This window comes from Prionailurus viverrinus, chromosome C1 (genome assembly GCF_022837055.1).
Source record: "Prionailurus viverrinus isolate Anna chromosome C1, UM_Priviv_1.0, whole genome shotgun sequence".
NCBI lineage: Eukaryota > Metazoa > Chordata > Mammalia > Carnivora > Felidae > Prionailurus > Prionailurus viverrinus.
Window position 1 is genome coordinate 160,528,989 of NC_062568.1, and position 12,853 is coordinate 160,541,841.

General features: G+C 40.3%; 1 protein-coding gene across 6 annotated transcripts in view; it reads right to left on the reverse strand.

The window, feature by feature from the left end:
* DNAJC6 (DnaJ heat shock protein family (Hsp40) member C6) overlaps positions 1 to 12,853 on the reverse strand; it is a 148,677-nt gene that overhangs the window by 88,745 nt on the left and 47,079 nt on the right. The window lies entirely within an intron of this gene.

The window sequence follows — 12,853 nt, forward strand, 5'->3', positions numbered from 1 at the left end:
AGCAACATATGAAATAGAACTGTCCTCTGTTACAACAGCAAATGATCACAAAACAAGACAGTGTGTGAAAGCCTCCCAGGCTCTGTGTGCCAATGAGGCATAATGGAGACAGTTCTCTCCTGGCACACTGAGAGACAAAGCCAGGCTCCTACCCCATTAGGGGATTTAGTGGCTGGATTTTAATACCAATAATTAAAGTGAAATGCTGCTACACATTTCTCTTTTTTTAAGTTCATTTATTTATTTTGAGAGAGAGAGAGAGCATGTGCAAGTGGGGAAGGGGCAAAGAGAGAGGGAGAGAAAGAATCCCAAGCAGGCTCCACACTACCAGTGCAGAGCCTGATGCAGGGCTCCAACTCACAGAACGGTGGGATCATGACCTGAGCCAAAGTCAGATGCTTAACCAATGGAGCCACCCAGGTGCCCCACTGCTATCCATTTCAAGGCAACCGAAGCCAATTTTCTTAGCAGTTAAAATCCAGTTTTTACCATTATATTCCTCCAACTTGTCTCCGTTTAAAGTAGCTGATAGATCTTGGCCACAGGGTGCCCAAGACCTCAACTCTCTTCCTCTGCAAATGTGTCACTCTTCAGTATGTTAGAAGACCTGGAGCCTGCTGCTGGTTTAGATGCACATCATCTCACTGACCTCTACAGAGCTTCCCATCTCTAAAATCTTGTTAATGCCACCGATTTCACTGGGACATTTAACATTCTAAGAACTAAGTAGGATAGAGTATAGAAAAACATGTTGTCAACACTAAGATGCTATGAGAACATTAGTTCATTTGAATTTTAAAAAGTTGACCATTAATGTTGAATAGTAATAGTCACTGATATCATCTCTGGCATATAAATCCTGTCTATAGTCTCGAATACCTATGAAGCTATGAAGGAACCTCAAATCCTTTCTTGATGCAAGCAGACAAAATGGTCTCTTACAAATACAACTCACACTTCACTTGTCCCCCTTCCCTCCCAGCTCACTAAGTGCTGGTTTTAACAGTCACATATCCTTTTGCAGACCTTGGCCCCTCTTCCAGTTCTTTGCATTTGCTGAACCTAGTACTTGAAATGCTCTACATACAGCTCTCGCTCGCTCTCTCTCTCTCTCTCTCTCTCTCTCTCTCTCTCTCACTCTGTCTCTTTTTCCTGTTTGTGTCTGTTTCTTCAGATGTCACCTCAAATACTACCTCTTCAGAAAGGCCTTACTGGATCGTGCTCTGTAAATTAGGCTTCCCTCCTCCCCACCACCACCTTGAGTTCTTCTCTCCCTCACTCTAGCCCCTCCGTGGCATTTAGCATACCTTATAATCCTTTATCTTGGGTTACTGGTTTATGGTATGTCTTGTGCTCTACAATATAAGCTCATAAGCACCGAAGTCTTATCTGTCTCGTCCTCCACTGTATCCCCATGGCTACAACAGTGCTGGCATATAACAGGCGGTCAGAAAACATTTATGAAATGAATGAATGCAGAATTACCCACCACAAAGTGTTTTCCTCCACATTCCCACATTTCCCCCTTGCCTATGAAACTGGCAGGGTCAGTCTGATTTTTCTCATTTGAATTACCTGCCCAACGTCACAGGTATAAATGACAACAACGTCTGGCTTATAAATGACAAAGCCAGACCTTACATCTAGGGTTTCTAACTCATGGTTCCCTAATATCCCCACTGTTCAATAGCATCCACAAATTTGGACTTGAAAGGGTTGAAAATACAGCCATTTATCTAGGCTTTAGCAATAGGGGAAGGGAAGAGAAAGACCTGCTTTCCTGCAGGGGTGAAATAGGAGAGACAGGGAGGGAGAAATGGTGTGTTATTATCTTGCACTCCCTAGCTGCAAATTAGTAAGTAAAATTCTTTCCTTCATCTGAATGAAATGCAGCTACCTCTGGGATGGAGGCTTATGAAACTTCTCATCACCAAGTCACAGTGCAGAACACTTGGCTAATTGAAACAGCAAGTGAAATTTTAGGTAGGTCAGATGCAATTACCCAATTTGGAAAGTGACACCAGTGTTCACACTCATTGGATCACAAGCAGCAAGCAGCCTGGGATCTAAGTCACACATGTACACCCCCACACAAATACCCCCCGAACTACAGTCATCCACACACCTTCGTACAGCATGGGGTTCCAAGTCTCCCCAATATGCTGACTCACTTACTGGGGAAAAGGGGAGGACATGCAGATAGGAGAGGGGAAGAAGAGAGAGGGGGGCAAGGAAGCTAAAGATGCAGGAGAAGGAGGAAGAGAAGGCAGAAGGAAGAGAATATTGGGAAGAAAGATCAGAGAAGAGAGAGACAGCGAAGGGAGAATAAGCAGCAAAGAGAAATGTCAGCCTGCTGATTTTTGCTGTGATGCTCAAGTGACCAAAGGCTGACACAAGGCAGTCCTTGAGAATTTCTGGGGGTCGGGGTGTTGTTGTTTTTTTTCAGGCATTTGTCTGTTTCCAAGAATTCCTGCTTCAATAATCATCCTGCAAGTTTCTCTGGTGTTTGAGCTTTCTTCCCGTGCCTCCATCACCAAGAAAGGGCCCAGAGCCTGGGGCTTGCCCCTGAGAATGGGCATAAGGGCAGGCTGGCTACTTTACACCATCCTGGCCTCTGGCCACTGGCCTGGAGTCAGCCCAGTGCCGCAGAATTTCAGTTCTAGCATTTCCACCGATTACCTTACTCCTCTGCTAGGCAAACACAGGCCCTCCTCCTGCCTCCTACCTCCTCCACAGCACTCCCATGGAGATCTGCACAGCCTAATGGGCAGCCTACCAAAAAGCTGAAAGCCTGGTGAAACCTTGTGCCAACCTGACAGCATATCCAGCCCTCTCTCTAGTATGCTCACGATGCATAGAATACCCCTGGTCACATTTTCCACTTCCACTTTTTAGCTGTCAGTCTGTCCATTCTTTTGTGCAATGCTTTCCAGACCTACTTCTTTCTTTTTTTCACTGGGCTGTCATTATTTCTCAGGTCATCAGCCTAATGGGCATTTACTTACTCTCCCTGTCCCCCAGGTACATGCACTCCCTCTGTCAGTATGCCCCCTCCCTAAATCATAAATCCCTGGGGCCCAGGAATCTGTGTTTTCAACCAGCATCTCAGGAAAATCTAATGCAGGCAGGACACACTTGGGAACCACAGATGGGGTCCATCTTTTATGCAGCTGCAGAATGTCTCCAGTGCTCACTTATTATAGTCTTCTATCTGGAACTGCAGCAAGACCTTTGTGGGCCCTAGGCACTTCTGCCCCCGTGTGCTCATTCCTCCATTAAAAAAAAAAAAAAGAAAAAAAATATATATATTAAATATATATTTATGTTTATATATTTAAATATATACATTAATGTTAATTTATTTTTGAGAGAGAGACAGACATACAACATGGTGGGGGAGGGGCAGAAAGAGAAGGAGGCACAGAATTCAAAGCAGGTTCCAGGTTCTGAGCTGTCAGCACAGACCCCAACACAGGGCTCAAACTCACAAACCATGAAACCATGACCTGAGCCGAAGTGAGATGCTTAACCAACTGAGACACCCAGGCACCCACGCACTGCACTGGTATGAAAACGAATTCCTTAATTCCCTACAGTTATACTCATTTATTTTATTCTGCTTTGTAAAAGAAATTAAAACATTTTTCTTGGCCTTAAAATTATTCTTATCCCTAGGTGCTATGCCTGTGGATAACTCAGCCCTGCCTCAGCCCCTCTCCCAAATCTGCAGGATCCTCCCATTGCCTACAGAATAAAGTCCAACCGTCTCAGCTGGTTCACCCTGATCTAGGTTCAATCTGTATTCCCAACGCCATCCACTGTAGCTCTTGCAACCCATATAGGCTCCAGCTTCCAGGTCTAAATGTAGTTCTTTCAACACACCATGCATGTATGATGATGCCACTATGCCCTAGCTCTCAGCCCAAATCAATTTTCCTTTCCTTGTCTACCTACTGACCTCCCGCTCAAACAGCACTTTCTACTCTGGCCTTCCCTAGTCGCACTGGTTGAAATTAAGCATCATTCTCCTGCACTCCATAGCACTATATGTGTCTATTATTATACCACTTATTTGCCCTGCCTTTTGCCAAATATACCCAATTCTGGAATGCACTTCTTTTACAGTATAATGTGTCTTTCCTTTTTTTAATTTAGTTATTTATTTTTGAGAGGGAGAGAGAGTGGAGGAAGGTCAGAGAGAGACAGAATCCCAAGCAGGCTCTGCACTGACAGTGCAGAGCCCAATGTGGGGCTAGAACTCACAAACTGTGACATCATGAGCTGAGCCAATCAAGAGTCGGACGCTTAACTGACCAAGCCACCCAGGCTACAGCATAACATTTCTAAAATCAGAAAGTGGCTGTAACACGTGCCAAACTCGCCAGCCACCAGGTATAGTACTACACTTGAACATGTCAACAGTAATTTTCTGCATGTGCAAACCCAACCTGCGTAGCAAGCACTGAATCATCTGATTGCTTCCTTGTGGGGTTATTTGCATTGTTAACATCACACACAGCTGAATTTTAATTTTTTATCCTTAATACCTTTTTAAATTATGTTTTGATGTATTACTGAAATAAAAGGCTATTTTGGACTAGGCTATGGCCTGTAGATGTCAAGTAAAGCCAATAAACGAAGTAGAAATTGCCAGATCTCTTGGCACATGTCATGAAATTTCCTAATTCCTTGGGCCATGAAGAACTTATTATTCAGACATTGAACTGCTCTGTCAAAAGCTTCTAAGTAATTTCAAGAGATGTTGTTTAGTATACAATAACTATAATTTAGTTTTCTCCTGAGCCAATGAGGAAATTTACAATTTAAACTCCAGGATTCTTGCACGCCTGGGTGCCTCAGTCAGTTAAGCATCTGACTTTAGCTCAGGTCATGATCTCACGGCTCATGGGTTTGTGAGTTCAAGTCCTGCATTGGGCTCTGTCTTCCTCTCTCTCTGCCCCTTGTGCTCTCTCTCTCAAAAATAAAATAAACATAAAAAAATAAACCCCAGGATTCTTTAATTCACCTCAAAATTATAGACTCTTTCCAAAAGGAGTTCAAAATGGTGAGTACAGGTTATAAAAGGTTACCATAATGCTTACCTACAACTGCAGATGACCAAAGGTGAAACAAAGAATTTTTACTTTGAGAGAGAAAGTGAGAGGGTAAGCAGGGGAGGGGTAGAAGTAAAGGGAGGGAGAGAATCTTAAGCAGACTCCGCAGTCAGCATAGAGCCCGACACAAGGCTCCATCTCATGATGGTAAGATAATGACCTGAGCCAAAACCAAGAGTCAGACACTTACTGACTGAGCCACCTAGACACCCCCAAAATTTTTAATAATAAACCTGAAAATAGTGAAGATTCCAAACTTGTGATACTGATGAAGAAACACACAAATCTACAGATAAAAATCATCTATTGTTAGTTCATTAAAAAAAAATTATACACATTTAGTTTTGGGTTTTTTTCTGCTAAAAAATTATCTTAATGATGAATGGCATAATACAATGCATTTTTTTTTTTGGTCAAAAAAGCAGTCTTTTGGTAAGCTTATTATTTCTTTACATTTCCACATTAGAAATCTCTTGGGGGTCTGGGACTATGTATTAATTATCTTTCTCTCCCCTCTAGTGTCCTTGCATATGAAAAATGCTCATTACTGAGTTGGTCTAGCTTTCTGCCAACAGTTTCATTTCTATTAAGTCTGGCCTCATTTCTATTAAAATCTAGCTGTATGCTTATTTTTTGAGTTGGATGGGTACATTTCATTAAAAATGCCCTTTTTAAAAATTCAAAATCAGTTCATGCTTTTATTCATTCGAGTATTTATCAGTGCCACGCAGTGACAAGAAGACAAAGGTGAGTAAGACGCAGCCCTGTTCTGAACTTTACTTACAGTCTAGAGGGAAAGATAGGCCAAGCAACATATCACAAACCAGTGTGATGAGAGGTATGGCAGGGACATACAAGCTGCTGGAGGCGCAGGGAGAATGGTCATCCCATGCAGCCTCCAGGGGTAAAGGAGCTGAAGAATGAGTAGAAAATAACCTAGAAAAGTGGACATCTAGGTGGCTATGGGAGAAGCTTGCCTAACCTGAGAGAACAGTGTACATGAAAGCATAGAAATGGGGGTGGGAGGACCCACCAGGGGAGAAAGGACAAGAAGTTCTACTGGGCTGGCTTGCAGAGGTATCATGATGGGCTTCCGATGTCCAGTTAAGATAAAGTCCAGTTCTGGGCTTTATCCTGAGAGCAGTGGGGATATATTTTCATTGGCAAGATATTATTCCATGAAGTCATAAAGTGGTACCAATTATATTGTTCTCCAATCTCTATATTGGTGTCATATAAGGATGTAATCAGTCTTAGTCAATACTGCTTTTTTTTTCTGCTTTCCTTTACTTCTAGCATTTTAAAATTCTTTATGTTATATGTAAGTCAAGAGAGATATCTTATTTATAAGATTCAAAGTGAAAAACAACTATATTCATTTCAGTTACCTCAGACACCCCTATTTCTCCTTACTGCAGAGAAAGAAGCAAACAGAAACATTCACCACTAAATTCTTCATTTGCAATCCTATGGACATTTATTTTTATTTTTTTAAATTTTTTTAATGTTTATTTTTTTGAGAGACAGAGAGAGACAGAGCATGAGTGGGGAAGGAACAGAGAGAGAGAGAGAGACAGAATCTGAAGCAGGCTCCAGGCTCTGAGCTGTCAGCACAGAGCCTGATGCAGGGCTCAAACCCACGAACTGCAAGATCATGACCCGAGCCAAAGTTGGACACTTAACCAATTGACCCACCCAGGTGCCCCTATTTTTTTTTTAATTTTTTTTCAACGATTTTTATTTATTTTTGGGACAGAGAGAGACAGAGCATGAGTGGGGGAGGGGCAGAGAGAGAGGGAGACACAGAATCAGAAACAGCCTCCAAGCTCTGAGCCATCAGCCCAGAGCCCGACGCGGGGCTCGAACCCACGGACTGCGAGATCGTGACCTGGCTGAAGTCGGACGCTTAACCGACTGCGCCACCCAGGCGCCCCAGGTGCCCCTATTTTTATATTTTCCATTGCATTCTTTTCTGTAACTCTTAATTCTTTTTTTAACAAGAACGGAAAACCTATATAATAAAAACTTTTATAATAAAAATTGACTAAAAAACCTTGCTAAAGTTAAAAAAATTATATATTATATATACACACACGTTTATATATGTATGTATGTGTATATATGTATGCATGTATATGTATGCATGTGTGTATGCATGTATGTATATATGTATATGTGTATGTATGTATATGTGTATGTATGTATATGTGTATATGTATGCATGTATATATGTATATGTATGCATGTATATATGTATGCATACACATATACATGCATACATATACACACACGCATATATACACGTATACATATACACACATATATATGTATGATTAGAAATAAACTGGACTAAGAAGAGAAACAGGATATGTTCTCTAATTTTCTAAGGGTGGCCATGTGGGTAAGGGATTGGATTTATTTTGTATCTAGAGAGCAAAAAGTCCAATTTTGCTTAAATAAAAGGATGAGAACAGTGGAAACGTATAGCCTCAAAGGCAGTGATAGCTCCATCACAGAAGGTGCATATCATAGACTATATGGTCATCTTTCTAAAACTCGATTCAAAAGATTCCCCTTTTAAGTCTATGAAACCTGGCAGTCTCCAAGCAAATCTGAACTTTGACACAGATGCATCCTTAAACGGCTATCCAGAAACATTCAAACTTTAGCCACACATTAAATAAATTAGTAAATCACTTTCCCTTCACCTTACAAGACCCTTAAATGCACAGGTATTCCTAAGAAAGGGATATTAGCACATATATGCTTATATTATTTCAACAGAGGATGAAGTTATCCAAATAAATACTTCATAATGTTAAAGCCTGATTTTTTTTAACATTTATTTATTTTTGAGACAGAGAGAGACAGAGCATGAACGGGGGAGGGGCAGAGAGAGAGGGAGACACAGAATTGGAAGCAGGCTCCAGGCTCTGAGCCATCAGCCCAGAGCCCGACGCAGGGCTTGAACTCACGGACCGCAAGATCGTGACCTGAGCTGAAGTTGGCCACTTAACTGACTGAGCCACCCAGGAGCCCTGAAAGCCTGATTTAAAATGTAGATGCTGTGTTTAAACACTACATCCTACAGAATAGGATTTTTTAAAGGTAATTTTTGCTTTCAATCAGATTTATACTAAACAGGAAAGTATTTTATTTTAGCATTCTTCATTATCTTTATACTCTTAAGTCCCATTAAAATCTGGAAACAGTTTTTAATTGGACTTCTGTTTTATGGCTTGTCATTACAAACTTGGTAGGTAAGCCTAATGTTGGAACAATTGAGTGACTCAAGACTGGGAGTTCTACATTTGTGGATTCTGCACAAAAGAAATATGGGCTATCTGAGCTAATGAACTGGGAAAGCTGCAGTGCCATCTGGGATGACCTTTGGATGACAATCTTTTCTAAAGAATAATTCAAATGAAGAGAAAAGTGAGCCAGGGCAGGCAGACAGCTCTAGAAACAGTTCTGGCTTAGGGGCTGCTCTGGAATCTACCACTTGAGAGTCTGTTGACTTAGAAAGTCATTATACTTCTGTGAACATCTGTCACTCTTTCATCCAAAAACAGAGGGGAAATCCAAGGAGATAATATTGTTTCCATCTCAATAATTAGTTGATATTATTACCTACACAGAAAACGGTTCCGTTCAATGGAGAAAAACTTAAAGCTCAGAGTCAGAAAACCTGAATCTTGCTGTCAACTAAGTAGCTATTTTACCCTGAACAAGTCTCCTACCATCTCTAAGAATAAGCTTCCTCATCTAATTGGAAAGACACTGACAGCAACATGAAGAAAAACTGCAAATGTATCCTAATGTTGTTTTAAGCCTCAAACTAAAAGCTCTATTTTAAGAACAACTATTATGATTCTTTTATAAATGGGGAAGAGGCTTAACATTTTTCTAGGTTCTACAGCTAGTAACAATAGTGCAGATGTTTGATATCAAATCTCTAAGACTAGACATATGCCACTTACCCTACCTAATAGATTTCTGGGGAAACGAAATAAGGTAAGTGTCCAAAATGAACTACTGGGATCTCATCAAGATAAAAAGCTTCCACACAGAGAAGGAAACAATCAATAAAACTAACAGGCAATCAACAGAATGGGAGATGATACCCGCAAATGACATATCAGATAAAGAGTTAGTATCCAAAATCTGTAAAGAACTTATCCAACTCATCGATACCCAAAAAACAATCCAGTGAAGAAATAGGCAAAAGACATGAACAGACCTTTTCTAAAGAAGACATCCAGATGGCTAACAGACACATGAAAAGATGTTTGATGTCACTCATTATCAGGGAAATACAGGTCAAAACCACCATGAGATACCACCCCACACCTGTCAAAATGGCTGAAATAAACAACTCAGCAACAAGAGATGTTGGCAAGGATGTGGAGAAAGGGGGACACTTTTGCAGTGCTGGTGAGAATGCAAACTGGTGCACCCATTCTGGAGAACAGCATGGAAGTTCCTCAAAAAATTAAAAATAGAGCTTCCCTACAACCCAGTAATTGCACTACTAGGTATTTATCCAAAAGATACAAAAATGCTGATTCAAAGGGGCACATGCACTTCAACGTTTATAGCAGCACTATTAACAATGGCCAAAGTATGGAAAGAGCCCAAATGTGCATCAACTGATGAATGGATAAAGAAGATGTGATGTGATGTGTGTGTGTGTGTGTGTGTGTGTGTGTGTGTGTGTGTGTGTGAATATATATATGAAATATTACTCGGTGGTCAAAAATAATGAAATTTTGCCATTTGCAACAATGTGGATGGAACTAGAATGTATTATGCTAAGCAAAATAAGTCAGGCAGAGAAAGACAAATATATTATTTCACTCATATGTGAAATTTAAGAAACATGGGGCACCTGGGTGGATCAGTCAGTTAAGTGTCAGACTCTTGATTTCAGCTTGGGTCATGATCTTATAGTTTGTGCGTTCAAGCCCCATGTCAGGCTCTACACAGAGCCTTCTTGGGATTCTCTCTCTCCTCTCTCTCTGCCTCCACTCCGTCATGTGCTCACGCTCTCTCTCTCAAAAATAAATAAACTTCAAATAAATTTTAAAAAAGAAACAAAACAGATGAACACAGGAGAAGGGAAGGAAAAATAAGGTTAAAACAGAGAGAAAGGCAAACCACAAGAAACTCTTAAATACAGAGAACAAACCGAGGGTTGCTGGAGGGGTGCTGGGTGGAGGATTGTGCTAAATGGGTGACGGCCATTAAGGAAGGCACTTGTTGGGATGAGCACTGGGTGTTACATGTAAGTGATGAATCACTAAATTCTACTCCGGAAACTATCTTTACACTATATGCCAACTAACTTGGATATAAATAGATGGATAGATAGAAAGATAAAGATAAAATGTTCTACCTATTATAAATAGTTATACAAGCATAGGGTATTATTAAAACTAAGTTTTAAGTCCTCTAAATTTATTTTTAAATCCTCTAGACATACTTTTTCTACTCATAAACATTTCTATTAGACCAAAAGCCCCATGAACCACCTATTCTATCTAGCATGTCACAGTACAATGAGTTGAATAAATGGGTAGATCACTGCTGCTTTAGAAATGATCCATGAGTTTAATTAAATGTCTTAAACAAATGGATACATTTACACTGCACAAGGCCACTCTTTGAGGATCTGAATAGAAAGAACTATAATTAGACAAGATAGATATAGTTGCACTAGTCAATGAAACTTGCTACCCACTAAAAGAAACCCCACTCTCAGGACCCAATCATTCATCCAAACCGAACAAAGAGCATCCTCCCAGACTTCGCTCGATTGCAATTATGCATCAAAATAGTCAGAAGATAAATAGTACTGCCCTAAGGCAGCCACAACATTCCCCTAAGCAGAAAGAGGAGTGGGGAAAGGGAGGAATCCCTGCAACCTCTTCATACAAGGCTAGTTTGATCAAATTGAAGAATCAACTCCTAGCAAAGTGCTTTAGAGATAACAATATTCTTAATAAAATGTTTTCCCATTATAAAAGTTTATCAATTCATTTTTATTCTCTAAACCTATTGAAAAAGTGATTTGGTAAAAAAGACAATGCTCAAAAATCCAGAACTTACTATATAGGCTGCTGTGTGTTTGAGTTACTACTACTATTATATGAGCCCCCTAAAGGCCAGAAGTGTCCTTAGCACAGTACCTAGCATATAACAGACTCAGGAAATAGGTGTTAAATTTATTCTAGGATGTAACAAACTTTAAAAACAAATTCCAATTCTTAAAACAAAAATCCCTATGAAAAGTGAAAACTACACAAAATTTCATATTTCTTTCATTTTCCAGAAGTGGGGCTCTCCCTCACTCATTTGAAAACTGTTCATTCCATTTCAGTCATGCGTGTACTTGTCCACTACGTTCCAGAAAGGATTATGATGGCATCATTTGGAATGCATGAATCTTTTTTTAAGATTTAAAAGAGATCACATCCAGGCAAAAGATGCTCTGGACTTTATCAAAGATTTGAAAATCATAAATTAAATACCCATGTACAACATCAACACCAAAGCTGTTAGAACCATTAGTCCCTTCGGGTAACTTTAGCTTTAATTTAAAATGGTCCTGAGAAAACACTGCACTAACACCTTATTTAACTTCAGTAAGAGCTTGTATGGGTAAAATATGTTTCAGGCCAGGACACTTGAACATCTGTAAACAATATTTTATCCCACCTATGGGATGAGGAAAATAGAAAATGGTAGTCCAGGGAGAGCCATTACACGATTAAAAGAAACAAGCATTTATTTCCAAAGTGCAGGAATTAAATTCAGTTTCTTTTCATTACTTCCCAAAAAACCCAACATGAATCTTTCCTCTGGATTCCTCAGTTGTCCAATATATTAAAGTTACCTGTGTAGAACAAAACACTGAGCACTTCAATTATAAATTATCTCTATGTAAACAATCCTCTGATCCTGGTTCCTTGAAAAGGTGAGCAAACAGCTATAATAATACCCCTGGTCCAACATACATATATTAAATGACAGTTTTGCTATGGAAATCACTAAAAGAGCATTTCCAACAGAGAGAAATCCAACTTGTCAAAATGCTTTATAAACGAAGGTTGCAAGCCCAGATACAAAGTTTAGAGGCATTTTCATTTTCCTTACATGTAAAGTTTATGATATATTAGTACACTCAATGCAAAAAAGATAAGATCAAAGTCAATAGCCGATGAAATAAATTTCATCGTACAAAGCCTAAAGCTGTGTAAAAGATCTCTAGATAAAAATTTGCTCAAGGTAAAAATTGCTCAAGAAAGGTAACAGCATTAACCCTAGCAGACAGCCAAATTGAGAAGAGGCACAGCTTTACAGAATTGCAAATGACATCAGCATTACGAGAATAATAATTGGAATAAATACCGTCTGCAGGCTGCAAAAACATTCAACGCACTTGCTCCTTCACCTCTCCCCCTCATCCAGCTGGGTAGTGAAGGCAGCTGCTCTCCCTGCCCTCCTTCCCAGTGGCTCCTCGCGCCACCCTCTCCCTTCTCGCCTCCACCCCTTCCCTCCCCTTTCCCCTCCTCTCCCCGCCTCCAGCTGGTGTATTCAGCAGCCTAGCGAGATTAAGGGGCGCTCGCTACAGTCACTGGGCCTCAAGACAGATCTAACGTTTCCTAGCTCCAGGAACTAGAGAAATTAGAGACGCGACACCCTGGTGGTATTAGATGCCTTCGCTCCATCCCGGCCCC